Below are 25,630 nucleotides of genomic sequence, written 5' to 3' on the forward strand. Positions count from 1 at the left end.
TCCTAACCCCTAACCCTAACCCTAACTTTAACTTTAGTGTTAACCCCTCACCGTTCATCCCTGAGCCTAAACCCTCACTCTAACCCTCATCTAAACCTTGATTTTTGACCCCTAAACCCTAAACCCCTATCCCAGACCTTGAGCTCACTTTCATATTAACTCATATGCCCAACTCTATCCCATAACCCCTAACTCCTAGCCCCCTAACACCTGTAGCAAGACAGTACTCAAAGGCTGTAATTAAGGTCTTTGCCCAGAACCTGCTCACCCTTGGTGGAGAGGCCACGTGCTCTGCAGTAGGCAGCACATGAACCACAGGCATATGGGAGGGTTATATCATCTCCACGTTTCTTGGGTGCAGTGGAAGCAGTGGGATTTGGAATTCCGGTTGTCCACAAGACACCACTAATAAGCTGTTAGAACTGCGAAAACCAATGAAGGGACATCTCACCGAAGTGGACTCGGGAGGCAGGTAGAGGAGGCTGGAAGGCGGAGCCCACCACCCAGGGTCAGGCTCAGGAAAAACCCACGGCTACAGACCCAAGATTAGAACCCTCCGCAGAGAGAAGCCCCAGGCTCAGGCCCCACCAGGGGAAGCTGTGCCCTGCGGCCCCTACAGAAAACCCACCGCACCTGCAGCTGGGCCCGGGAGGCTCCTTCCTGCTCGCCCTGCAGCCCTGCTTTCCTCCTGCGGACATCGCTTCAAAACCACCCTCCCAACATCCTCTTCGCGAAACAGCGTTCCTCTCCGTGTGCTCCCCACTCGGGGTGGTTTTGCCACAGCTTGCTGGGCCCGGATGGCAATTCTCCGCTACTCCTGAATAAACCCACTTTTGCTGGTAACATAACTGGTAGCGTTATTTCCAAGGGAAACGGAGGAATAAACAAGGACACTCGCAGGATAGGAGATCAGCACACAAACACCACGTGCACGTCTGCACGCTCCTGACGACCCGTTGGAAAGAGAAAGTAAGAGAAGGTCCCATTTACAAATGCAGCAGAAAGAACAACGTGCCCCAGAGGAAATCTAAGCAAGGAGGTGGCAGGCCTGCTGTCCCAGGACAGGGCACTGGGGACAGAAACGGAGGAAGACGCACGGGGGCGGAAAGCTGCTCTGTGCTCCTGGCCGCGGAGGACCCGACACTGTGAGCACGTCTGTCCTGCCCGGAGCGATCTGCAGATCCGGGGCCATCGCAGACTCGGGAGGGACACCCCGCCCCGCGCGGAGGCTGAAGGGACCCGCAAGGCCCTAGAGACGGGAGTGCAAGCTCCGCCAGGGGACCCCGCTCCTGGACCTGGAACCCCTCCCACATGAGAAAGGGGCGGGAACCGAGTGGGCGCGGAGCAGGAACACGGCCGCGCGGCCCCGCAGCCCTGAGCCGTTGAGGTAAGCCCCGCGGGGGACACAGTGTCACCGCGCACGAAGCCGCGCAGGGTCCTTCCCCCGTAGGGTCTGGTGAACACCGCCCCCCTCAGCCTCCTGGTTCCGGAAGCTCCTCCTCCCTGGGCCTCGCTTTCTCCTCACCTGCTCCTCCCTTGGTGGAACCTGAGGAGACCGGGTTCTTGTCAGTGTGGACGCGGGGCCACGTCCCCCTGAATCCTGCACAGCGGGTCCTGAGGAGACCGGGTTCTTGTCGGTTTGGACGTGGGCCCTCGTCCTCCTGAATCCTCTACAGCGGGTCCTGACAAAACCCGTTCTTGTCAGCGTGGACGTGGCCCCATGTCATCCCCAAGCCTCTGCAGTGGGTCCTGGGGAGACCGGGTTTGTGGTATCTGTGGACGTGGCCCCTTGTCCTCCTGAATCCTCCACAGCAGGTCCTGAGGAGACACTGTTCCTGTCCCTATGGACACAGGCTCCTATTCCATCAAACCCCCAACAGCAGTTCCTGAAGAATCTGGGTTATTGTCCCTGTGGACGTGGACCCTATACCTCCTGAATGCTCCCTAGTGGGTCCTGAGGGAACTGGGTTCCCTGGGTGTGGTCATGGCCCCACATCCTCCCAAAGCCTCCATGGCACGTCCTGAAAAGACCTGGTTCTTGTCAGTTGGACTCGGCCACATGTCCTCCTGAGGCCCCCACAGCAGGTCCAGAGGAAACCCACTCTTAACCATGTGGACATAGGCCCACATCCTCCCGAATCCTCCATAGCGGGTCCTGAGGAGGCTGGACTCCTGTTCCTGTGGAAGCAGCCATACGTCCTCCCGAGTCCTCCACCACGGGTCCTGAGGAAATCCGGTTCCTGTCCCAGTGGACACAGCCACACGTTCTCCTGAGTCCTCAACTGCCGGTTCTGAGGAGATCAGGTTACTGTCCATGTGGACGCGGCCCCACATCCTCCCAAAGTCTCCATGGCGGGTCCTGAGGAGGCTGCTCTCCCGACCCCTCTGACCTGTGTGAATTTGTGGGAAGCACTGGGAGGGAGGCAGTGAGCACTCAGAGTGAACACTTCCGGGCCCAGGCAGGTGACATCCCTTCCTGATGGCTTAGCTCACCAAAGCCCCTCCGCCTTCACTGATCCCTCAGAGTCAGGGCGAGCAGTGACCGGGGACAGGACATACCCTTCCCAGCAATACCCTAGTCCGGTGTATTGATTATTCTGAGCTGAAGGCTCTTGAGGACCAACAGATGCAGGAAAAGCCTTTTGTGTCCCCCAACCGCCTAAAAACAAAGTACACATTTCCACCTTTGTAAAGGGAATTTACATTGGCCAAAAAGAAGAAAATTTGCAAAGCTGCCTCCATGACAGAAGAGAACTACCCTGGGGACAACCCTTACCACTGAGAGACTCTCATATGCCTCATGAGATAAAGCATCCTTTCCACACATTCTCTCCCTGTCCTCCCCACTAGGTGCCTCAGGAGATAGATAAGCTTCAGTCATCTGGGCAACTCCTTCAGTCTCATTTCTTTGTGAAATTCCAGGTGTGGGGCTATAAATGGGCACTAATGACTCCAATTCCTCTGGAAATTTTTTTACCATGGGGGTTTTTACCCAAGACTGCAGGGTAGTTACCCGACAAGCTGGACATCTCCTGGGAACCCTCCCTGATGCCGGGAATATAGTGGCTGGAACATCTCCCAGGGACACCTGCAAGAACCCAGGAGGGGCTTTGCTGGACACTGGCATTCTCTATACTCAGCTGAGCTGGTTGAGGTTGGACTGTGCACTCAGAAAGAAGGGGAATGTCCCTGGACACAGGTGGGATGCTGCGTGAAGACTTTTCAAAGGTGTGCTGCATTAAAACCCAAGCTCCAGAGCATAGAAATCATTTCATTTCTGCCAAATCAGATACGTTGGTAATACAAAGAGGAAAATCAGAGAATGTAGTTGGATGGGCTGCACCATCCCTCAGGTGCCACTCAATCATCTGAAAATAGTTTGAAGGAAAACAGGAGGGAAAAGGAACCTAAATCAGACTGTCTTATAAAGAGAGTCTCTACAAGAGCAAAATTATGAGTCTCCAGTGGCCCAAGGACCACTTTTCATCACCAAACACAGAGCCTCCCTACTTGTCTCTAAATGTTTCAAGATGGTATCAAATCCAGACATTGAAGAAAACAATGGTCCTGACCTTAAGATAAGGGTAACCTTGGAGAAAGCTCTCTCCAGATGCCAGCAGCCACAGAGGATTTGACTTCCCCTCCTGTGTGACAATTCCCCAACTCCTGAAGGGTTCAGCTAGTCTGCAGTCCATCCCCAGTTCTCACTGTTCAATAAATTGAAATAGAGGATTGGGAACTGGGTTTCTTAACTGACATCTGATGTGACTATGCTGTTGCTCAGAGGATATATATCTCTCTGTCACCTGATTTTGTTGGGACTGTGGGGTCTCTGGGTCCCCATCCCATTCCTCACACTTCAGTCACTGAGTCTTTAGGGTCCTTAACATGATCATGCCTTTCTGGCTCCTGGTTCCTGGCCTGAAAACCTTGTAGGAAGAGCAGTGTTATGCAAATCTAGTGCCCCCTACAATAGGACAATAAAGGTGTTCTCATTTCCCTGCCATGAGACGACACCTCAAGCTTCCCCCTTTCCCCAGTGGAGACCCACCTCCGTTCAAAGTGCTCCGCAGAGGATGAGTCTTTAAAACATGTGCCCTCTAGTGTCTGGGTCTCACATGCACATGAGAATGGATTGCCTCTGGTGCAGAGCCTGTGCTCAGGGGGCCTGGGAAAGGAACTGCCCCCTCCCATCAATAGCCAGATGCCCTGTCTTGCTGCAGAGGGAGGACCTAATCCTGTGATAGACTCTGTTACAACAGGATGTTCTTGCTTTACCTCCTCACCCTGTAACACCCCAATCCTGTGAGTAAAGAAAGAGTGGAATTTGGTTCAGATGACAATCAAAGCTATTGATTTGTATAATGTAGGAACCATAAAGCCTTTTGTCACCTCTCCCCCCCCCCCCCCGCCTTGGTCCCTAACCAGGCTACCATTCATTCCTCAATTCCTGGTTTTGAAGATGCATTACTGGAATGAACCTCTGCTCAACTTTATGTCAATGCCATTGCACCCTGACTCACACTTTCTCTTTGCAGGTATGCTTGTGGAAGGCAACTAACTTGGCACAATATTACTCCAAGTTCCTGAAGACAACTTACATTCTGTAGCTTCACCCAAGAGTACACGCTTGTGCAGTATGTCCATGACCTGTCCCTCATTACCAAATGAGGCAGAGAGCCCTTGCAGACTCCCCCACCCTCCTAAAGCATGAGCAGAACAGGGCTGTACACCCTCCAGCCTTCTTAATATCCATGTTTGCAAACAGCTACTACCAATAGGACTATGTCACAGTGCTTCGAATCTCCCCACAAAGTGTCCTGGCAGTTTTTCACATCCCTCTCCCCAGTACACAAATGCAGCTGTGTAAACTTCTAGGGAAACCTGGCTACTGCTTCCCACAGACCCCTAACTTCACTGTCCTTGCTCCGTCTCTATAAGCCCCTCACCCCTACCCAATGCTGCCCCAGAGTACTTTTCCTGGCTCTAAGAGGCATTAACCTACTTTAAAGCCTTAATATTATCTTTGCACACCCCAACTCTCAGATGACTCAATATTAATAACTCATTTTTCCACTCATGCCACAGAAATATTTGAGTGGCTACAGGTATCCTGGGACAACTTGTGCCTCATGAGTATGTGATATAACTTCCTTCCCTTGAAAATTATATCTTGGTCCATCAGGCACCCCTGAATTATTGCACCCCCACAGCAGCTTCCTGGATACATTAGGATCCCCACTGACCTCTGTGTTCCTTTCTGATAAGTTTGTAAATCCCAGGCCAACCACCGACCCACCAGCATGCCACAGGACCAACCCCTCCATCACGTTGCGTCATGTTAATGCTTTAAATCTGGCTTCCTCACTCCCCTCCCTAATAAGGCAGACCCTACTCCATTCCAAAAGATTGCCTTCAGCTATAGACATGATTTCTGGGACACCTGGTAGTCATCCCTAACTTCTATTTTTTGACGGCTTCTATAGGTGGGGAAACATAGGAAACACTCAGACAAGTTTCCTTATTGGAAGCACTCAAGGCATACTCTCTGCCTGTTTTAAAATCAGTCTAAGCCACTGGGCTTCCAGATTTTCCCAAGCTTGCACATCTGTAAAGGTAAAGACCGCCGCTATTCACAGCCATTTCAGACATACCTTTGGAATCTTCAGGGCTGTTGGCACCATCTGGAAATCCCACAGCTCCTAACTGCCATGAGTACCAGAGGACATTTTGCCAGTGGACATATAATTGCTGCCCCGTTACAGACAACTGATCTTGCTGCTAAAATTGCTAACAGTCACTCTCCAGCCCAAAGTGTAAGGAGACTGACACTATCTCTCCAGCGACTGATAGAACTGACAAGGCTGTCAAATACACAGCCAAGAACAGAGGCCCCTGTTCTTTCCCCCACTGTAGAGGACTTTTAGACTGTTACTTACCATGGAAGTTCCTCGCAATGTGAAAAAGACAAGTGGGTACAACAGGTGGACAGATAATGATCAGATGGGGTGTACATCAGGGTTGAGTGGGCCTCCTAAGGCCCCTTTCTTCTGACCTTTGGTCTTGCACTAACCCCATCAGATGGGATAATTAAGAAACTGAGAGACAGCGGGTTCTTCCCAGGCACCCACAAAACCTCTGACCAAATTATTTCCCAGGGCACTACTTGTAAACCTCACCATGTTTCTGTAGAAAATCAGCAGGCCCCAGGGAGTCCCACCAGGCCCTCCCTGCCCTCTGGGGCTCTCCAGATGGTTTTGATAGATTTCCTTCCACTTTGGTTAATGTCTCCATGTTTGGTGGATGGACTGATGCTGTCTGACTACACATGCCAATGCCACAACAGTGGTAAGGAATGTAATGCCTGAGATGGTTCCTGGCTTTGCCATTCCATTATGGATTTAGCTAGACCAAGGAACTCACTTCAGCACAGAGACAAAACACCTACTTGCAAAGACTCTGGAGTACTCATCAGAATTTCATACCCCACATCATCCTCAATCATCACAGATGAGGATGATGAGGATATAAGAATGTGGGGAACAGATGTGGAACATGAAAAAACTAGACACAAAAAGGACTTTAGGAAAAATCTGGAAACTGGTCTGGAATGTCCAGAATCGTTGTCCTTGTCCTTAATGAGATTTGGAACGCTCCAAATGGCAGGCGTGTAATGACCCCTTTGAAATAGTATTTTAGAAATGAATCCTTAACACTTTCATTCCTGGATTGAGTGAACATTATGAGGACTTATGTGAACAAGTTGTTGCCATGAATAGCCATGTCCAAGAACTAACTGGTAGACGTGGAGCACATCATCCACAGATAATAAGAACATGACCTCTGCCACTGACAAGCCTTGACACCCCTTCTAATGGAACATTGGAGGTTCATCAAGTCTTCAGAGAGCAAACAGTGTCACCTCACTGGGAAGGACCTTATGATGTACTGCTAACCGACTACATGGCCATCAGAATGAAGGAAAGATGCTCCTGGATTTACGCAAGATGCAGAAAATAGTTCCAGAAAATGCCATTTTCAAGCCCCTGGATGGCCATTCCCATGACAATCACAAGTAAGGATTCCCATAGCCAATTCCCGGGCTCCAGAAGCACATAGAATCACAAGGTAGGTCACAGATCAAGAAAGTACATTTCCACCTATTTTCTTCTTTCAGTCTCTCTCCTGTCAGGAAAAGAAACTTTTTAAAATGGAACCTGCCTTTTTCCCCACTATTAAAAGACTGCATCTCCTGCTCTCCCTCTGACCCTCTATGACTGGCCGTCTTTCAGACTGTGTCTGCCCCATTCACCTGTGTGGTTATCTCAGCAGGTCAGACACAGACCCCTACACCAGGTTTCCAAGTCTCTTCTTCATTAAATATTCAGTCTGATTGTCAGTTGTGTTGACTTCAGGATAGCAAGTAATCCCCTGAACTAGTATTCATTCCTGCCAGTGCAAATAGTTGGCACATAATGTGGATGGATAAATGGAAGGGTGTGGTATCCAAAACCAGAACAACAATGTCACTCTCCGTTTCTTTCCACTGCATTGATTGGGCCCAGAACTTTCATGGAAGCTTCAGGATGGTCTTTTGTGCAGGTGAAGTATTGGGAGAGAATATTTCCCTTTGCATGAAGACAGGCATGGTGGTCGGTTCTCTCTCTTGGTGACATAGCAATGCTATGTGGTGCCAGATGGTCACTAGGTGCTCCAGTGTAACCCCAATGGCACAAATACCTTCCAGATCACAAAATGTTTCGTATCACCCTCAGACCAAGTGTGCATGAACTGACATAGCTCAGCCACTTCCCAGGTAAGGCTGCCTAACACTACAAGTTATATAAAAGTAGACTGAATATCTGGACTAGCTTGGCCAGGTGACAAAACCCACCTTATAGCTGCCAAAGGGCTGCAAGCCTCCCATGTCTTACAAACTGGCAGGAGCACATGGCAATTGACCAGTGACAGTGGGTCTCAATTGCCCACATCAAGGGAACTCATGATAAGCTCCATATGACCTGGTCATACAAACATCTTGGCACTGATTGGGCTGTTAGGATGGCCCATGGCCACAGGGTAGAGGCATACAGGTTGAGAGCAGGCTGTGGGTGGGACACCTCAGTCATCGATGCTGAATGGGACATACTGGCTAGCTCAATCGTGGAAAAGTGGTCTCCTGGGGCCCTTTGGATGTCCTCAACTAACTAGACAGTCTTGGTAAAGTGAACAGTCTTACAGACACCTGGGAATTTACCTTTCAGCAGTCAAGTGTAAAGTCCCACCTGTTAGGAGGGACTTTAATGCCTGTCAAATGGGCGGGTTGAAAGGAGGAACGGTGTGTTTAATGTACCCCCTCCTTCAGTAAGTCTTGAATTATGGGCTGCAATTACTCAGTCTCCTATTGTACACAATATTGGTGTATATATACTGTCTTAATTGGGTGTGGGGGGTGTGATTTGCAGCCCTACAGGCTCCTGATATGTAGCTCCCACCAAGAATGTCAGGCACTGGGTTTGTTCCCACTGGCCTTGATGGCACGTGTTGGCAACCACACCTTTAACAAAAAAGGGTAGGGTCAAAGGGGCCCGTTGCTAAAAGAGTTTCAGTAATGGTTGTTCCAACAGTGACATCAAAGGGAAGAGGAGAGCCTTCTACTATCTCTCCTGTTATACTTCATAAGCTAAAGGGCACCACGTTTATATTTGAAGAGGTTCCTGGGAAGAACAGTAACTTGGCTCTAGGGTCAATGAGAGAAATAAAGTGTTGTCTATGTGTGTGTCCTAGGGGGTAGCTAAAGAAGTATACAGACAGTTGTCTCCAGAGGAAGGACACGCTCCAGGAACCTCCATGTCACTAGGCAGGGTCTTTGGCATCTCCCCACCCACTCAGAACCGAGCTCCTCCCACCAGGGCTGTCATGTCCAGAGAGGTGATGGCACCCACCTGAAGGGTAGGGCCAGCAGTCTCTTGAAGAGCCCAAAGAGCCTGAGCAAAAGTTTCTGACTTGTGCTCAGGCTGTCCTGAGATTAAGTCACTAGGGACCCCTCTTTTCAGAGCTTCCCGTAAAGAGAAGTGTGGGAGTCATCTCCAGAGCAAGAGAGCTGGGTTGAAGTGCCACTCCTTGATTAGAGCAAGAGTCTAAGTAAGCAAGGATAAGAGTCCCCAGTCCTCATATCCTGTTGGGACTCTCCTCTGAGATCCTGTGTGTGGAGATGGTGAGCCTATCAGCATTTGCAGCAAATAAGGCTTGGGCTTCATGAAAATTCCCCTTGTCACATCTGACTATGGCATCCATGCTAATTCCTGCTATACTGAATCTGGTATTTCTATAAATTGCAATGGCACAAACTTAAAATTAGAATGGTTCTTCATGAAGAACTCTTTGAATTCTGTTGTCAAGGGCCTCTCCACCAGGGTGGAAGTGGTCAAGTGATCTTGGGAGCATGATGCAAGGCAAAAACAAAAACAAAAACAAAAACAAAAAACAAAAAACAAAAACAAAAAACAAACAAACAAAAACACCTATCGAATTGTCCCAATTGTACCTAAGAGTAGTCTTGCTTCACCTGGGCTTGTTCTCTCCCAATGGGCCTGTGCTGTCATGCCATAAAAATCCAAGTCACAGAACTCAGAGCTTCTTTCTTCCTACTTTTGTGGGTTCTGGGAGCCTGGGGAACCTCTTCCTCAGAGCCTTCCCCTTTTTATTTGTTCTGTGTCTCCTGCACCATGCCTTAGTGTGCTTGTCATGGCCTTTTGATACAGTGAAATGTCTTGAAGCTCCTCTAGGGTGTCTCTAAGAAAACAGGCCATTGATACCTTGACTTTTTCAGTGAATGATGAATTTGGGGGTCTTGATCCAATCCATCCAGCTGCAGCATGTCAAGTGCTGTAAGCAACAGCTTGGAAACAATTAAGAAGACCCGCAAGAGCCAATCAATGTCCTTGTCTCCCTCCCTATGGACAAATGATTCCAGGAAACCTTGTATTTCCATGATGGTATAGTACCTATGAACATTTCTGTCTCTCACGCTGGTCCTTTGATATGTTGGTGCAGTGGATCGTGACAGGGAAGACTTGGGATAGAAGTTACCTCTTCGCAGAATCGTAAGCTGTGGCCTCCCAAACTGGGGTGTGCCACTCAACACCTGCAGGTGGGGAGCCATTGGCGACAGCAAGGAGGATTGCAGTCACTAGGGGGATCTTGCCTTGGCCATGACCTCCACCCAGGATGCCATGATGCTTCTGGTGGAGTTGTCTCTGTTGCTAGCTAACCAAGCACAACACCACAGTGCTGGCTGCACCACAGTGCACCCAGCAGCTGGCGTCTTCTTTAACACTAATCTAAGAACACAGAGTTCCTTGGTGTCCAGCAATATCTCATTTGGAGATGGATAGGAAATGCATACCCCTGGACCCCAGACTGTTGCCTGCTTATTGGTCTCTGTAGGGAGTGTCACCTTTTATGGCATTGATAATTTAGGGTGGGGGTTTCTGGCAACACCTGGCGTCATTCCAAAGCAAAGCTACAGACCATCAGAAGCACCAGCTCCTTCCCACAGCATCTGAGAGTTGAGGGTGAAGAATGAGTGAGCCATTCTTATCTCTAAGGCATTGTAGGGGAGCACCAGCTAGGCTCCCAATCCCATCCTTGGGGACTGAATTAAGAACATGTAGATTCTGACCTGCTGAAGGAAGAGGCAAGTGCCAATCACAGGGCTTTGATAGGTGGCTCCATAGGCATTGAACTCCCACCCTGGGTACATGAGATGCACGTGGCCCTTCTGACTAAAGTTGGGATTTCAGTACACCCCCAACAAAGGAAGTGGAGGCACAGTATTTATGACTTACAGAGCTCAGAAGCAAGGGGGCACAAGGACCCATGGAAGGCAGGCCTCCACCCCACATTCCCAGTGATCAGGACATAGAAAACAGGGTAACAAGTACCTGATTGCTTGGGAGTGGATAGGGCTGAATTCCCTAACTTTTCACAGGCTCACCTCTGTGTGGTTATTCTAGAAGGCACTTGGAAAAGCAAAGTGGGAATCCTAGGCAGATCCCTATCTAAGGTTAAACTCACTGAAAAGTAGGCAAAAGAAAGGGAGCAGGGATTCACATTCACTGTGTTTCCTCTGGATGCCAGAGTAATCCATAGGCACTTGTGCCAACCTTTCGGATTCATTTCATTGGGTGCTCCTTTCAGCTTCATGGTCTCAGTCTCCCACATTTGGAAATTTGCTCTCCAGGGTAACACAGCTTGCACTTGGTGGGATCAAAACTATGTTACCTTCCCTCACAGCCCACAGACACCCCAGTGTGGGACAGGCAGTATAGGTGGGTGGTAGCCCTCCATCACCTTGAACCCACATAGGGACTGGGGAAGGAGAGATTACCTGGAGAATGAGAGAAAGCTCAGTGTGCAAGAGCACAGTTCTGGAGAAAACTCATGAATTTGTCCATAAAGGAGCTTGTGGCAACTTGTCTTATTTCTGGGACCAGACACCTAAGCTCAAGACACAGCTGCTGACTCAGGTACTCTGCACATAGTATTGGGCTCAGTTTGGGCACTTACAGGCTTACAAAAATATATATAGGACACAGCCATGCATTTTTCAAGTTTCATTTCAGAGTGCTGGTCAATGACCCATCAGAGACCTGGTGTCAGAGCCGTGATATGCTGGGGACCCCTGTGTCTCATGCAGACACCCAGAAATGTGGATGTCAGCTCTGTGGCCTCATTACTGTATTTTCACAGATAAGCCAGGTGGATTGCCTATAGCTGTCCAGCGGTCTGGAGGCTGAATTATAGATTGCCTTCACCAACAATCACTTCCTTAATTTTCTCAGTGTTGATAATTCTGACATTTGTGGTGATGCCACAAGGAATGCAGCTATTATGGCATAAATGTGACCAAAAACCACTCTGAGATATACCACGGATCCATGAATTTGCCTGTCTGACTGCATTCTTCTTGGAGGGGTCCACTGTCTGTGCTCCCACCAGTGCCTCGTCCAGTGCACCATGGAGGGTGCTTATGTGGCAATGGCACTTCCTGTTATTGTTGCACATCCCCCTGTGACTGCATTTCTCCAGGATAAAGTCATAATTCAGCTTAGCCACACTGCCAGTGCAGTAGGTATCCTGACAGAACTTTCCAGGAGCACAGGAAGTACCAGTTCTCACATGACCAATCTCAGTTGTTCCTGTGCTATGATGTGAATCCAGCCCCAAACACCACAACCCTGAGATCTCAGACGGATGGAATCCAACATGCTCTTGCAGCTGAGGGAGATGTGTGACATTACTACACTGCAGCCTTCCACATGGCACGTCTGTGTGGGAACAGGGTTCAGTGTTGAATTCCCCAGGGTCTTCTGCAGTGTCCATATTGGCTGCTTTTTTGATTTATGATATAGCAGATATCTTCACCTTTCACAGCATTTTTGCCACCGATTTCTTGGCAGTGCATAGTGTGGCCAGTGCAATTTTCACGATAGCAGCAGCCCTCTTCAATACATAGGATTCCATCTTGCTTATAGAAATCAACAGGGCACGCCAAGGACACCCCACATCAGGACTCTGGAAGATCACATATATTTTGAATTGGTCTGCAGAGTGTCCCAGCATCGGAATAGATGCAGTATGTACAGCATCTGCCTGTATTATATTTGCTTCCGGGGGTTAAGATGCAATCACTTGTACAGCAGAGATTGCTGTAGCACCACTTGAAGGAGCCACAGTCCTATTACTTGCCTGGATCTGCTATGTAGTTTCCACAATGATAGTGGGTCAGGCTTTTATTTAAATGTACCACTTCGGTGTTGAACATGCACTTGCCTAAACCCCCATTCATATGTGCTGCATATGAAGGAAGGAACAGTTACTGAAAGCTTCAGTTATACCAGGGAATCAGGTCCTAATGCAGTTGGGCCTTTTTTGGCAAGCACATTCATCAGTGTCAAGCCACAAACCAGTATTTCTTACAATCTGATGTGTTGCTATGACAAACAAGAATAAATAATGTCTGTCTAAATAACCCATCATGATGTAGCTTTGTGGATAGCATATGGAATATACAACTGGGCTGAAATTAACTTCATGGGATCCATCTCAAATCACAATTAAGTTGAATGTGGTTTAAGAATTCGAAAATACTTTGACTCATAATATTGAAAAAAACGACTCTGATGCAATACATAATTGCCCAAGTTAGCTGGATCTCTCTTACTATAAATTATCATGAAACCAATATAGTAACTTATATAAATTCCATGAAATACTAAGTCAATTAAGCTAACTAGATTTATTAGGAATTGGGCACATTTTGCACGTTGTTGACCATACTATATATTGTTTTGGAACTGAGAACAAGTCCTTTCAAAATTCCGTGATGGGATGAATACAACTTACTAGAGATCCTGGGGGGCTGCACTGAAAATTGCTTGAGAGAACAGGGGGTCCCTATCCTCCTTATATCCCAGGTTATAAGTAGGTCCCATTGCATTGGTGTCTGCCACTATCTGAGAAACAGTGTGTTCAAACCGTTGGGAATTGCTGAGGATCTGATTTCATAGTCAAGGTCATCCAAATTCATGATACCTTCAAGGCCCCCATAGCACGTGTCCATGGTGACCATGTAAAGAGGAATCTCCTCCAGGTAGCTGAGGTAGTAACAGTCTGTAGGGATAAAGGGGTAGTCCATCTGCAAGGCTCTCTGATCATCCTGAGTCATCATCAGCAGGTTTCTGGGCCAAAACAGTTTCTTGCTCCTCAGGTAGTTAACGTGCCTTTGCCTCCAAAATGCAGGCTATAGGACAGGCAACCAGGCATCTGAATGCCCTTGCCATGGAGCAGCTCCTTCTTGGGAATTACCACCTCAGAAGAGATGTAGCGCCATGAGGGACGACCTTGAGAAACCTGGACAGAAGCCAGCACTGCCCAGAGTGAAAACAGCAAGAGGGACACCCTCAGGGTGACCTGGCCCTTTACCAGCCTCATGCCCCTGCTCAGGGACATCTGCCAGTGAGAATGGTTAAATGGAGTATCCTCAGCAAAGCCAGTCTAGACCATCTGACAAAACATAGGGTTGTGCTGGGAAGCCAGCACCCTACTCCTGGGGGCCACCTGTGGGGTTAGGTAACAGTCACAGTGTGTGACCTTGGGTGACACTGCATATCAGTTCAGCTGGGGTAGACATGGGAGGGGCAGGTGGGCCAGTTCAAGAGTGCTCACATGGACATGCATAGGGACTTGGACCCAGAGACATGGCTCTATTCAACACATTTCATCTTTCCTCCAGCTACTTGGATATGGGATATGCAATTATAACACCCTGAACTTCTCCACCAATTCCATGTCCTGTGGTACTTCTGGGTCACTTTCTAAGGATTACTACTTTTCCTCATTATGGAGACCCCTGCTTCCTACTTCCTTGGGATGTGGAGGTAGACATTGTCAATTTTACCTTTATAGGTGTTTCAAAAAATTGATTTGTTATTTTACATGTTTTATTCTGGATGGCTAGTTAGTTTGCAAGCCATTCGATCCTTTTGGTTTTTGCTCTGAAGCTTTGTCTCAGCTTACTGAGGAACACATTTCCCAGTATTCCATGTGATGATTGGTGAACTACAAGGTTGTATAATGTTTTTTTCTTATGCCAGCTGGTGATAACAGAAACCACTGCTGACCATGTGTGAACCCCAAGGGTTTTTCTTTCTAACCCCTTATTGTGGTTCTTTACTACCTCTGGGAGTCTCCTCCCATGCATGTGTGGTTCCCTCCTCAGCTGGAGATGCAGGGGAGTTGAGGTAAGTTTGGCAGCTTGCACCATGGAGTCTGATGATGATCAAAAGATGGTAACAACCATGGCACTCCCTTGTTTGATTAAGTACCCTCTACTCCTTTAAAGACCCCTGGATCAGGCAGAAACCTCAGAGTTGGCTTTTGGAGAAGAGTGCATTTTTCTAGGTGGCTGGCCTCCTGAACAAAGCTCAAATTCCTTTCCCACCAAAACTAAAACTTTGAACATTGACTTTTCCATCAATAGGCAGCTGAATTTGGGTTTTGATACCAATAAAACAAAGTGCAATGCTAGTTGCCAGGGGCTTGCAGGGAGGGACAATGAGGAGTAGGTCTCAAGAGGTATGATTTTCTGTTGTGCAAGATGATTAAGTTCTTGAGGGCTTCTCCACAAAATTACACCTGTAATTAACAATACTGTAGTGCACAATTAAATTTTTGTTAAGAGGGTGGGTCTCATGTTCAGTGAGATCTTACCACAATACACAAGTGGAAGACACGATTTTTTCTTCTCACATGACAGTATGCTGAACTTCATTGAAACACTCTCTACTGATAATGTGAAAATAATTTATAAAAAGCATTTACAGGGGCACCTGGCTGGCTTAGTCCGTTAAGCGTCTGACTTCAGCTCAGGTCATGATCTCATGGTTGGTGGGTTTGAGGCCCATGTTGGGCTCTGTGCTGACAGCTTACAGCCTGGGGCCTGCTTCTGATTCTGAGTCTCCCTCTCCCCCTTCCCCTCCCCTGCTCATGCTGTCTCTCTCTCTCTCTCTCTCTCTCTCTCTCTCCCTCTCTCTTCCTCTCTCTCAAAAATAATAAAAATGTTAAAAAATTAAAAAGTCTTAACATGTTTTGAATACTAAACCTAAGGATATGTCATTTACAATTATCTTCTCCCCTTCTGTGGGTTGCTTTTTAATTTTGTGCATTGTTTCCTTCACTGTGCAGAAGCTTGTTATTTTGAGGTAGCCCCAAAAGTTCGTTTTATGCATATATGTATTATGTATTTAATTTTGTTGTATTATTTTCTAATTTAAGTTCAAGCTTGTTAACATACACTATAGTATTGGTGTCAGGGGCAGAATTTAGTGATTCATCAGGTACACATAACACCCAGTTCTCATCTCAACAAGGGCCTTCCTTAATGCCCATCTCCCATTTAGCCCACTCCCCCACCCACAGTTTGTTCTATGTATTTAAGAGTCTCTTCTGGTGTCCTCCCTCTCTGTTTTTATCTTATGTCCCTTCCCCTATGTTCATCTATTGTGTTTCTTAGATTCCACATATGAGTGAAATCATATGATATTTAACTTTTTCTGACTGACCTATTTTACCTATCTTAATACACTCTAGTTCCATCCACACTGTTGCAAGTGGCAATATTTCATTCTTTTTGATGGCTGAGTAATATTCCATTGTATATATCTTTATCCATTTATCTGTTGATGGATATTTGGGCTCTTCCACCTACTGTTGATAGCACTGCTATAAACATTGCGGTGCATGTGCCCCTTTGAATCAGCATTTTGATATCCTTTGGATAAATACCTAGTAATGCAATTGCTCCATCATAGAATAGTTCTATTTTTAATTTTTTTGAGGAATCTCCACGCTGTTTTCCTGAGTGCCTGCAACAGTTTGCATTCCCACCAACAGGGCAAAATGTTTCCCCTTTCTCCACATCCTCACCAACATCTTTTCTTTCTTGTGTTGTTAATTTTAGCCATTTTGACAGGTGTGAGGTGATATTTCAGTGTGGTTTTGATTTGTATCTACCTGATGACGAGCAATATTGAGCTTCTTTTTATGTGTCTGTAGGATATCTGGATATCTTCTTTGGAAAAGTGTTCATGTCTTCTGCCCATTTCTTTGGTGGATTGTTTTTTTAGGTGTTGACTTTGAAAAGTTCTTTATAGAATTTGGATACTAACCCTTTATGAGATATGTCATTTTCAGATATCTTCTCCCCTTTTGTTGGTTCCATTTTAGTTTGGTTGATTGTTTCCTTTATTGTGCAGATGCTTTTCATCTTGACAAGAACCCAATAGTTCATGTTTTCTTTTGTTTTTCAATTGCCTTTGGAGACACAAGTAGGAAGAAGCTGCTGTGGCCAAGGTCAAAGAGTTTGCTGCTGGTTTTCTTCTGTAGGATTTGATGGTTTCCTGTATCACTTTAGGCCTTTCATTCATTTTGAGTTTACATTTGTGTATGGTATAAGAAAGTGATCCTTTATTAAGGAAGGAAAAAATGTTTCTGCATGTCATGTCCAGTTTTCCCAACACCGTTTGTCGAAGGGACTTTTTTTTTCCATTGGATATTCTTTCTTGTTTTGTCAAAGATGAGTTGATCATATGGTTGTGGATCCATTTCAGGGTTTTCTAATCTGTTCCATTGATCTACGTGTCTGTTTTTGTGTCAGTGATAACTATAGCTTTGTAATATTGCTTGAAATCCATGTTTGTAATACCTCTAGTTTTGAGGGTTTGTTGTTGTTTTGTTTGTTTGTTTTTGTATTTGGGGTCTTTTGTGGTTCCATGATAATAATAGAGTTATTTGTCCTAGCTCTGTAAAGAATGCTGGTATTATTTTGATAGGGATTTCATTGAATGTGTAGGTTGATTTGGGGTGGTAAAGACATCTTAACAATTTTTGTTCTTCCAATATATAAGCATGGAATATTTTTCCATTTCTTTGTGTCTTCTTCAATTTCTTTCATCAGTTTTCTATAGTTTTCACAGTTAAGATCTTTTACCACTTTAGTTAGGTTTATTCCTAGGTATCTTATGGTTTTTGGTGTAATTGTAAATGGGAGCATTTCCTTGATTTCTCTTTCTCATGTATACAAATGCAACAAATTTCTGTATGTTGACTTTGTGTCCTGTGACTTTACTGAATTAATGTATCATTTCAAGCAGCTTTTTGTTGGTGGAGTCTTTCATATTTTTTCTATATACAGACCATAAAATTTGATTCCAAATCCATCTACTGTAATTAAAAATGGGCTAGAAAACTCATTGGAGGATTCACACAACCATCTGCACAACCTGAACCACAGAATTCACCAGGTACATGGAGCTGAGAGGAGAATTTGGGGAGTGAGAAGCCACAGAGGTAGGGAACCGGTTTTGTGGGTGGAGAGAGGACGGAGACTTGGGAGGGGGTTAGAATATGGGAAAAGCACCCCTGCCCAAAAGCAGCTGGAGAGAAAGTGGAAAATTGGAAACAGCTGCAGGGACTAAACTAAAAAGGGAGAAAGGAGAAAGGAGAGGGTTTAAATTCCATTAAGACTGTAAACAAGGGGAGTGCAAAGGCTGCAACTCTGCAGCTTGATACCTGATGGTGCTCTAGTGGGAAGGGTGAATCCCCAGGAACAGAGTGGGGTCCAGGAGGTTCTCGGGCCACAAGGGGAGACCACTGCTTTAAGGGCATTAGGTAGAGACTGTTGAAGCCACCTGGTCCCAGCAGACACCAGAAGGCAGCCACATTCGCTGGTGCTGGGGCAAAGTCATTAAGGGGGAATCCTGGTGCCAGATGTATGTTGTGATTTTCCATAATCCCTAAAACACTGCTGCTACACTGTCTCGCAAACATTTTCTGGGGGGGGGGGGCTGACACCTGGCTGCAGTCTCGGGGCACTGGCAACAACAGGGTCCAATGGGCATTCCTGGGTGCAGCTGACATTTGGCCATTGTTTGTTGGGTCATTGCTCGGTGAGACACTTCCACAGAGGAGTGGAAAGGGTCATAGCTGCAGTCCTTCAGAAATAAGGGGCTGGGGAAAACAGTCGCATCTGAGACAAAACTCAGGAGAGATGTATTGCCTGGGGTCTGGTCATGGAGAGTGAGAAAGCAGGGAGTGGATGAGAGTTTATGACAGAGGACAGTTGCATGATTGCTGACCTGGGAAAACAGAGGGGGTAGCTGGGTGGCACCATTTTCACCGCTCCCACGCATGTGCATAGGCACCTAAAAGCTCTGCAACAATCCACCCCAGTAGGCTAGCAGCGCCATCTAGTGGAGAGCAGAGCTGTTACACTGAGGCCCGCCCAACTGGGCCAGCTTTGCTCTTCAAGAACACATGTGTCACCTCCGGCTTAATTTAAGGACTATAAGAGCTACACAGACTAACTTCTAGGGGAAAAGGAAGCAATTTCAGTCCTACTTCAATCTGTTAGCAGGTTCATCTATTCAAGTTTCTTTATTCTTTTTCTTCTTACTTTTCCTCTTTTACACTTCTTTTTCTTGAATACAGGAGAAAATTCATTTTTATTTTCAATTTTTATTAAAACTTTCTTTAATTTTTATCACTATATTTTTTAATTTTGTATATTTTTTTTCAAATTCTACTTTACTTCCATCATGTTAGTTTAGTCTACTTCAATGTATTCACCTTTTCAAATTTTCAAACAATTTCCTTTATTTTTCTTTCTTTTTCATTTTTTTCACTTTTTCATTTCTTTTCTTTTTCTTGAATGCATAAAGATAAAAACTTCATTTTTACTTTCAATTTCTATTAAAAATATTCCTATTTGGGGAGAGAGGGGAAGATGGCAGCATAGGAGGACGCTGGGCTCACCTTATCCTGCTGATCGCTTAGATTCCACCCACATCTACCTAAATTCCACAGAAAACTTCCAGAAGACTAGAAGAATGGACTCTCTGGAGCCAACCACAAACAGGAGGCCTACAGAAGAGGGTAGGAAGGGTAGAGAGGAGATGCATGCTATCCAGAAGGTTGAGAGGGAGCCAGGGCGGTGGAGGGGCAGACAGCCCAGCAAGGCACAGCCCCTAAAGTCTGGCTTGCAAAAGTGGAGGGGTGAGACTCTCTGAGTTCTGACAGCCAGCAGGGCTTAACATCAGGAATGCTAAAAGTCAACAGCTCTGCTCTCTGAAAGCAGGGAGAGCGAGAGGACACCTGGAGGAGATGTTGAGCCCCAGAAGACAGAGCTCAGCTCTGTGGGGAACAAAGGCGGTGGCCAGCGCCATCTCCCTCTCCCAACCCCCAGCCAAAATCCCAAAGGGAAACAGTTCCCATCACTGAACTTGCTTGCATCGCACAAACACCCAACACTGTGCTTCTGTGGATCCATCCCTCTGACGGGCCTGCCTCCCTCCTGGTGCTTCCAGGCCCTTCCTGCAGGAGACCATTGATGGCAAAGCGATCTAATTCTTCCCCTCCCATCCCTGTACACCTTGTGGATCCACCCCAGATAATACACCAGATCCCATCAAAGCAGCACCACAAGCCTGGCAGTGTGCAAGTAGCCCAGACAGGGACCACACCACTCCACAGTGAGTCCTACCTCTGGGAGAGGGGAAGATAAGGTACACAATAGTCTGATTGTGGCACAAGTGGTGGGCTGTGGACAGACATTTGGTCTGACTGTGGCCCTGCCCACCAGCACAAGTTACTCCATACAGCACAGGGGAAGTGCCCTGCAGTTTGGCGCCACCCCAGGGACTACCCAAAATGATGAAACAGAAGAACTCTCCTCAAAAGAAACTCCAGGAAGTAGCGACAGCTAACGAATTGATAAAAAATGATTTAAGCAATATAACACAAGAATTTAGAATAATAGTTATAAAATTAACCACTGGGCTTGAAAAAAGTATAGAAGATATCAGAGTATCTATTGCTACAGAGATCAAGGGACTAAGAAATAATCAGGAGGACCTAAAAATTCCTATTAAATAAGGTGTAAAATAGAATGGAGGCGACCACAGCTCAGATTGAAGAGGCAGAAGAGAGAATAGGTGAATTAGAAGATAAAATTATGGAAAAAGAGGAAGCTGAGAAAAAGAGACATAAAAAAAATCCAGGAGTATGAGGGAGGATTAGAGAACTAAGTGATGCAATCAAATGGAACAATATCTGTGTAATAGGAATTCAGGAAGAGGAAGATAAAGAGAAAGGTGCTGAAGGTGTACTTGAAGAAATCATAGTTCAGAACTTCCCTGATCTGGGGAAGGAAAAAGGCATTGAAAGCCAAGAGGCACAGAGAACTCCCTTCAGACGTAACTTGAATCGATCTTCTGCATGACATATCATAGTGAAATTGGCAAAATTCAAGGATAAAGAGAAAATTCTGAAAGAATCCAGGGATAAATTGCCTTAACATACAAAGGTAGACACATAAGGGTAGTAGTAGACCTATCTACTGAAACTTGGCAGGCCAGAAAGGAATGGCAGGAAATCTTCAATATGATGAATGGAAAAAAAATATGCAGCCGAGAATCCTTTATCCAGCAAGTCTGTCATTCAGAATAGAAGGAGACATAAAGGTCTTCCCAAACAAAAACTGAAGGAATTCATCACCACTAAACCAGCCCTACAAGTCATCCTAAGGGAGACTCTATGAGTGAAATTTTGCATGGACCACAAAGTACCAGAGACATCACTACAATCATGAAACCTACATATATCGCAATGACTAAAACCATATCTTTCAACAATAACACTGAATATAAAAAGACTAAATTCTCCAGTGAAAAGATATAAGGTGTCATAATGATAAAAAACAGACCCATCTATTTTCTGTCTACAAGAGACTCATTTTAGACCTGTGGACACTTTCAGATTGAAAGTGAGGGGATGGAGAACTATCATGCTACTGGAAGTCAAAAGAAAGCTGGAGTAGCCATACTTATATCAGACAAACTAGACTTTAAATTAAAGGCTGTAACAAGAGAGGAAGAAGGGCATTATATAATAATTACAGGTCTGATCAAAAAGGATTTAAATAATATAACAGAAAGTGAATTTAGAATAATAGTCATAAAATTAATCGCTGGGCTTGAAAACAGTATAGAGGACAGCAGAGAATCTATTGCTACAGAGATCAAGGGACTAAGGAACTGTCAGGAGGAGCTGAAAAATGCTTTAAACAAGATGTAAAATAAAATGGAAATGATCACGGCTCGGATTGAAGAGGCAGAGGAGAGAATAGGTGAACTAGAAGATAAAATTATGGAAAAAGAGGAAGCTGAGAAAAAGAGAGATAAGAAAATCCAGGAGTATGAGGGGAAAATTAGAGAACTAAGTGATACACTAAAAAGAGATAATATACGCATAATTGGTACCCCAGAGGAGGAAGAGAGAGGGAAAGGTGCTGAAGGGGTACTTGAAGAAATAATAGCTGAGAACGTCTCTGAACTGGGGAAGGAAAAAGGCATTGAAATCCAAGAGGCACAGAGAACTCCCTTCAGATGTAACTTGAATTGATCCTCTGCACGACATATCATAGTGAAACTGGCACAATACAATGATAAAGAGAAAATTCTGAAAGCAGCAAGGGATAAACGTGCCCTCACATATAAAGGGAGACCTATAAGATTCGTGACTGATCTCTCTTTTGAAACTTGGCAGGGAAGAAAGGATTGGCACGAGATCTTCAATGTCTTGAACAGGAAAAATATGCAGCCAGGAATCCTTTATCCAGCAAGTCTGTCATTTAGAATAGAAGGAGAGATAAAGGTCTTCCCAAACAAACAAAAACTGAAGGAATTTGTCACCACTAAACAAGCCCTACAAGACATCTTAACAGGGATTCTGTGAGACAAAGTACCAGAGACATCGCTACAAGCATAAAACATAGAGACATCACAATGATTCTAAACCCGTATCTTTCTATAATAACACTGAATATAAATGGATTCAATGCTCCAACCAAAAGACATAGGGTATCAGAATGGATAGATAAACAAGACCCATCTATTTGCTGTCTAAAAGAGACTCATTTTAGACCTGAGGACACCTTCAGATTGAGAGTGAGGGGATGGAGAACTCTTTATCATGCTACTGGAAGCCAAAAGAAAGCTGGAGTAGCCATACTTATATCAGACAAACTAGACTTTAAATTAAAGGCTGTAACAAGAGAAGAAGAAGGGCATTATATAATAATTACAGGGTCTATCCATCAGGAAGAGCTAACAATTATAAATGTCTATGTGCCGAATACAGGAGCCCCCAAATATATAAAACAATTACTCACAAACATAAGCAACCTTATTGATAAGAATGTGGTAATTGCAGGGGACTTTAACACTCCACTTACAGAATGGATAGATCATCTAGACACACAGTCAATAAAGAAACAAGGGCCCTGAATGATACATTTGATCAGATGGACTTGACAGATAGATTTAGAACTCTGCATCCCAAAGCAACAGAACATACTTTCTTCTTGAGTGCACATGGAACATTCTCCAAGATAGATCATATACTGGGTCACAAAACAGCCCTTCATAAGTATACAAGAATTGAAATACTTTCATGCATACTTTCAGACCACAATGCTATGAAGCTTGAAATCAACCACAGGAAAAAGTCTGGAAAGCCTCCAAAAGTTTGGAGGTTAAAGAATACCCTACTAAAGAATGAGTGGATCAACCAGGCATTTAGAGAAGAAATTAAAAAATATATGGAAACAAACGAAAATGTAAATACAACAATACAAACGCTTTGGGACGCAGCGAAGGCAGTCCTGAGAGGAAAATACATTGCAATCCAGGCCTATCTCAAGAAACAAGAAAAATCCCAAATACAAAATCTAACAGCACACCTAAAGGAAATAGAAGCAGAACAGCAAAGGCAGCCTAAACCCAGCAGAAGAAGAGAAATAATAAAGATCAGAGCAGAAATAAACAATATAGAATCTAAAAACACTGTAGAGCAGATCACCGAAACCAAGAGTTGGTTTTTTGAAAAAATAAACAAAATTGACAAACCTCTAGCCAGGCTTCTCAAAAAGAAAAGGGAGATGACCCAAGTAGATAAAATCATGAATGAAAATGGAATTATGACAACCAATCCCTCAGAGATACAATTATCAGGAAATACTACGAAAAATTGTATGCCAACAAATTGGACAACCTGGAAGAAATGGACAAATTCCTACACACCCACACTCTTCCAAAACTCAATCAGGAGGAAATAGAAAGCTTGAACAGACCCATAACCAGCGAAGAAATTGAATTGGTTATCAAAAATCTCCCCACTCGCCTGGGTGGCGCAGTCGGTTAAGCGTCCGACTTCAGCCAGGTCACGATCTCGCGGTCCGTGAGTTCGAGCCCCGCGTCGGGTTCTGGGCTGATGGCTCAGAGCCTGGAGCCTGTTTCCGATTCTGTGTCTCCCTCTCTCTCTGCCCCTCTCCCGCTCATGCTCTGTCTCTCTCTGTCCCAAAAATAAATAAACGTTGAAAAAAAATTAAAAAAAAAATCTCCCCACAAATAAGAGTCCAGGACCAGATGGCTTCCCAGGGGAGTTCTACCAGATGTTTACAGCAGAGATAATACCTATCCTTCTCAAGCTATTCCAAGAAATAGAAAGGGAAGGAAAATGTCCAGACTCACTCTATGAAGCCAGTATTACTTTGATTCCTAAACCAGACAGAGACCCAGTAAAAAAAAAGAGAACTACAGGCCAATATCCCTGATGAATATGGATGCAAAAATTCTCAATAAGATACTAGCAAATCAAATTCAACAGCAAATAAAAAGAATTATTCACCATTATTAAGTGGGATTCATTCCTGGGATGCAGGGCTGGTTCAACATTTGCAAATCAATCAATGTGATACATCACATTAATAAAAGAAACGATAAGAACCATATGATCCTGTCAATCAATGCAGAAAAGGCCTTTGATAAAATTCAGTACCCTTTCTTAATAAAAACCTTTGAGAAAGTCGGGATAGAAGGAACATACTTAAACATCATAAAAGCTATTTATGAAAAGCCCACAGCTAACATCATCCTCAATGGGGAAAAACTGAGAGCTTTTTCCCTGAGATCAGGAACACGACAGGGATGCCTACTCTCACCGCTGTTGTTTAACATAGTGCTGGACGTTCTAGCATCAGCAATCAGACAACAAAAGGAAATCAAAGGCATCAAAATTGGCAAAGATGAAGTCAAGCTTTCGCTTTTTGCAGATGACATGATATTATACATGGAAAATCCGATAGACTCCATCAAAAGTCTGCTAGAACTGATACATGAATTCAGCAAAGTTGCAGGATACAAAATCAATGTACAGAAATCAGTTGCATTCTTATACACTAACGATGAAGCAACAGAAAGGCAAATAAAGAAACTGATCCCATTCACAATTGCACCAAGAACCATAAAATACCTAGGAATGAATCTAACCAAAGATGTAAAAGATCTGTATGCTGAAAACTATAGAAAGCTTATGAAGGTAATTGAAGAAGATTTAAAGAAACGGAAAGACATTCCCTGCTCATGGATTGGAAGAATAAATATTGCCAAAATGTCAATACTACCCAAGGCTATCTACACATTCAATGCAATCCCAATCAAAATTGCACCAGCATTCTTCTCGAAACTAGAACAAGCAATCCTAAAATTCATATGGAACCACAAAAGGCCCCGAATAGCCAAAGTAATTTTGAAGAAGAAGACCAAAGCAGGAGGCATCACAATCCCAGACTTTAGCCTCTACTACAAAGCTGTCATTATCAAGACAGCATGGTATTGGCACAAAAACAGACACATAGACCAGTGGAATAGAATAGAAACCTCAGAACTAGACCCACAAACGTATGGCCAACTCATCTTTGACAAAGCAGGAAAGAACATCCCATGGAAAAAAGACAGTCTCTTTAACAAATGGTGCTGGGAGAACTGGACAGCAACATGCAGAAGGTTGAAACTAGACCACTTTCTCACACCATTCACAAAAATAAACTCAAAATGGATAAAGGACCTGAATGTGAGACAGGAAACCATCAAAACCCTAGAGGAGAAAACAGGAAAAGACCTCTCTGACCTCAGCCGTACCAATCTCTTACTCGACACATCCCCAAAGG

General features: G+C 45.0%; 1 pseudogene; it reads right to left on the reverse strand.

Annotated features, from left to right (window-relative positions):
• Window positions 1–13,121: 13,121 nt before the first annotated feature.
• Window positions 13,122–13,998, reverse strand: LOC112856817 (disintegrin and metalloproteinase domain-containing protein 20-like; annotated as a pseudogene).
• Window positions 13,999–25,630: the final 11,632 nt, after the last annotated feature.

This window comes from Puma concolor, chromosome B3 (genome assembly GCF_028749965.1).
Source record: "Puma concolor isolate L17-30 chromosome B3, mPumCon1.1.hap2, whole genome shotgun sequence".
Classification (NCBI taxonomy): Eukaryota; Metazoa; Chordata; class Mammalia; order Carnivora; family Felidae; genus Puma; species Puma concolor.